This window comes from Acanthisitta chloris, unplaced genomic scaffold, assembly GCF_000695815.1.
Source record: "Acanthisitta chloris isolate BGI_N310 unplaced genomic scaffold, ASM69581v1 scaffold7285, whole genome shotgun sequence".
Classification (NCBI taxonomy): domain Eukaryota; kingdom Metazoa; phylum Chordata; class Aves; order Passeriformes; family Acanthisittidae; genus Acanthisitta; species Acanthisitta chloris.
In genome coordinates, this window is record NW_008673077.1 from 12907 (window position 1) to 17663 (window position 4757).

Consider the following 4757-nt stretch of genomic DNA (forward strand, 5'->3'; position numbering starts at 1 on the left):
GCTACTGAACAGAAGGGTAAATTTTATTTCCATGTGATTGCTGCTTTCATTCAAGTAAAACAGCCCCAAACACCTGTAATAAATGCTACTCCACTCAAACCCAGGAATACATTCAGTGTTTTGAGGTCTTTTTGGTTAGTTTTAGGGTGATTGGGGTTTTTTTTTTGTAATAGATTTTTATTATTTTGCTTTGTTTGTTTGAATTTGGGTGGTTTTGTTTTGCTTGTTGATTTTACACATCTTATCTTTAATGGCAACAGTGACACCATGAGTGTAAACAATCTATGAGTCAAATATATGTTAAAAGTATCCTCTGATTAAAACAAATACAACTTCAGTTACCTGGGTTACAGCAGAGCTCCACGTAAGTGGAAAATATAGATTTGGCAAATTTACCCAGCTCTAAAGGATTTATTTTATATGCAGAATTACCCATATGAAGAACTAAAATAGTTCAGTCAGAGTTTTTCTGGACTCCCAGAAGACACACCTTTCTGTGACAGATGCTGTAATCCAAACCACTACTGCAGTCAAAATTCTCAATCCATTGACAATTGCTTGGTTAGGAGTTGAGATCAAAACAAGATAAATTAGATGAGTAAAAGTGAGTATACAATAATCCCTCTGCTGAATGGGGTGTGTCTACCTTTCACTGACTGAAAACAGGGATCCTTTCTCACCCGGCTTGGATAAGCGTAGCCCTCTGACTTTGGCATTGTGAGAACTTCCCCTCTTTTAGTCCATTGAAACTGAGTCACACAGGGCTTGTAACTCCCACGTTTGTAGCTAATCCCTGTGGTTTTATCACACATGCTCCAAGCCCCAGATCTGAAGTACATGCAATGGTGTGAGATCCTCATTCCTCAGGGCTATAGAAAAAGCCCTGTTATTATACTTGTGTATACTAAGTCCAGAAACCAAGAGGGAATAAATTAAATTTATTGCATTAGGCTGTTCACATGTCTTGTTTAGAAACAAATGTTCTGCTTTGGTTGTGTGTGGAGGGAGTGTCTTTTCTAAACAGAATTTTTGAATGTCAGGGGTGGCCATACCACATTCTCCTGTCGGCAGTAAAACTACCCATGGACAGAGGAAAGAATGATTGGTGAAACTAGTTATCAGTGCTAATTCTGAAGGGTTTACGAGCATCAGGTTCAAATAAAAAAAATCCTTAAAATTAGTAACAAAAGAAAGGAAATATTAATTTTTTTAAAATTACCTTTCAAATAATATCACGCCCCTGTGCAGCTAGCAAAAAAGCAGCAAGAAGTACTCTGGTTTACACTGATCTGTTGTTACTTTTATCTGAGTTTCTTCAAAGTATTTTTGTCCCTCCTACCCTCCATGAACTGACACTTCCCAGCTTTCTGGAAGTCGATACTCAAAAGAATAGAATGTTACAAAACTGGTCTATAGCACACAGCAAAGTAGTTCCCTTGAAGAGAAGGGAAACTGTTCTACAGGAGGCTAAAGCAAATATTAAATTGCCCAAATACGGGTTCAAAAGGAAGCAATGCCACTGTTGAGAGTGCAAGCAGAAGTTTGACTCTGATATCTTACACATGAATGATGAAATATCTTCTAATTTTGTAACAAAGTATTTCCAAATAAAATAATATATCACTTTTGTCCTTCTCCGCCTGTGCAGTAACTGGCACAGTTCTGTAAGTAACTCAAACAGAATCTTCTAAGAAAATGTCTACATGACATAATGCACAACAGACAGACAGGATTCTTACTGTCATGCACACAAGTTCACAGATAGTCCCATCTAGGAGCTATTTACTGAAGAAAATCACAGTTGCAAACTCAAATGAATGGGTATCCACACATCTAGGGTTCCAAACAATTTACAAGGGACTACAGTAAACCTAGAAGTCTATGCAGCACAGAGGCATCGCCTCACTGATATTATTATTATATTGTAAATGATGTCTAAATTACCAAATGTGTCAGGCATGCCTTTGGAAAAAAGAATCTGTGACCGATAATTATTTCAGCCAATGTGAGAACTAATGTATTTTTTTTGCAAGACATGTCCATGTCTTCAACACATGCAAAAATTCTGTAATAACATTTGAGAGCCAGAATTGCCTAAGCCACAGATGAGAAAAAGGTAAAAATAAAATACACAAAAACTTTATCTTCTTTCCACAGAAGCAGTTCTAGCTCCTCAGGTCCTCCTGGACACTGTGACCACAGCAGCAAAAGCAAGATGATGACTACTTCTAGCACCATCTTTAGAGCAAGACAGAAAACTACTACTGAGCAATGTCAGCTCTTAACTTGAAATGCTTCTGTACAGGAGACCTTCATGTGCAGTCAATCACCCTGTCACCCTTCCACTCTGCAGTAGGAACAAACAGCAGATTCCTTTACTCTGACACCAAATCCAGGGCTCTACAAGCTGCAGGCACCCACTCCCAGGGTGCATCTGAGAGCCAAAGGAAAACATTTCAGACAGATGAATATCAAGCCTCACAAAACTCACCTGGAGGAAGAATTGACTCAAGGGACAAGTGTTTTCTGAGAAGAGGGATGCAGGAGAGAGTAGATACTATCCTACATTTTCATAAGGCATCACTGTACCCAAGGTCAAGCCTGAACAGCAGAAGCAATGAGAAGAGTATACAAGAGATTTGCATGATTGTGAAGGAAATGGTAAGGAACTAGCCAGGGGGATAGATTTCAATCAACCTCTTGTTTGGATTCTCATCTTTCTTTCCCAGAGAAACTATAGCTTATGTCACATATTTAAATTTCAGAACCTCTTCCCAAAACTATAGCACCATAATTTAAAGACATTCAGGGTTATAGTTTGTTTTATTTCAGCACTTTAAGATGCATTTAATTGTCTCATGATCCAAATTGCTTGCACAATCCTCTACCAGCATTTCTGCTTGTTGGAAGGGTTGTTTAGTAAATATTTTATAAAGCACAGAAAAGATAATTCTGGTCACTACTAGCTCAGAAACAGCAATGCAATTATTATATCCTGGAAACTGGGCTCCTTCTGAAAGCTGACCTGGCACAAGCAAAAGCAGAAAAAATTAAATTCTTTCCTAACTGACCCCTTCAGTCTGAATATTCATGGCCACTGAATGCTCTATAGGATCCTATTCTCTTTGCCAAGCCTCTAGTTCTGCTGCTCACAGACATTTAATCAGTGTCGTAGCTGCCAAGAGGCTATCCAGTTATGTCTGGCATTTCAACCTGTTCCTTAAGTAGTAAAGCACTAGTGTACTACTCCTGTGCATGCAAATGAAAGAAGGATATGAATGCAAGGGTTGGAGAGGACATCCTACCAAAAAAACCCCTCTTCTAGTGTTGATAAAGAACCTTGAGTTTTAAAGAGAGATTTTGACATCCACAGCCCACACTCTACCATGTGCCATCTACATAGTCATCGTGGAAAAACCATTTGAGTGTGAATTTTTGAAGCAAGACTTCTAAATAAGCACACAGCTCTCACAGCATAGCTCCATGCCCCTCCCTGGAATTGTTCAAGTCCATGTTGGCTGAGGCCTTCAGCAACCTGGTCTAGTGGAAAGCGTCCCTGCCCATGGCAGGGGGGTTTGGAACTAGACGGTCTTTAAGGTCTCTTCCAGCCCAAACCATTCTATGGTTCTGTGAAATGTGTGTGCTCAGAATGAATTTGGTCCTGATGGTCAGACAGGCAGGCAAATTCCTGATCAGAGCACATTACTAGCGCTATGGATCTTTGCAACCACACAGAATGAAAACTCAAATGATGAATCCTGCTATTTGTGCATGGCCAGCTGAACAGAAATTTAGGGTTAGGCAGCAGAGAGTTGGAATTACAGCTTAAATCCTTTTGGGGATTTAAGCGCCATTAAGGTGCTTTAGTGCTTGAACTAAAATTCAGCCACTAAAGAGTATTTCTAAGTATGGATAAGCATATGCATTAGTAAGGGAACAGAAGTTAATGCCCAGTTTCCTTTAAAATGAATTCTGTGTAAAACGCTCAGTTAATGTTTTTAGGTCACCCTAGTAACATGATCAACATTACCACAGTAGCATCTTATATGGAAAGACAGATCACTCTAACCTCATGAAAAGGTAATTCTACTTCTATGACTCATGGTAATAAATCCACACTCATGGAGTGAAATGGACAGTCACCAACCATCCTGAGCTCCCAATGATGTCAGGTTAGTTGGCTATTCAGTATATGTAAATTTGGAAAAAAATCCCACATCACATTTAAATTTATAATCCCACAAAGCTCTGCCTGTTCTGAGCAATTAACACAAAATTACTGCCAGAGCTGTGATATATTAGAATAAATAACTCTTTCATAGAATCATAGAATCAACTGGGTTGGAAGAGACCTCAAAGATCATCGAATAAATAACTCTTTAAAAAGATACAGATGTTAAATGTGTATGTGCCTTGGAGAGTCATGTTAAACATTTAAAAATAACCTCAGTGATTATTGGCGCATTTGGAGTTTATAAGATCTCTGACTGGCAGAGGATTCTGTGGTTCTTGTTCTGTACCACACCACATGTGTGATCTGGATTAAATTTCAGAGGGAGGTCTCTAATTGTCCCTTCCAGACTTTTACTTAGTAAGAGTGCAGAGAGCTAAATCCAGAAGCAGGGTAGGCTCCAAAATCTGTATGGGTCAAGTTTAACAGTGACTAAATAGTTGTGCAGACTATAATTCTGGTGTCCAAGAGAAGCAAATAATTGACTTCAGTGGTTATTCTTCAGAGTATGTAAGATGAGAATCAA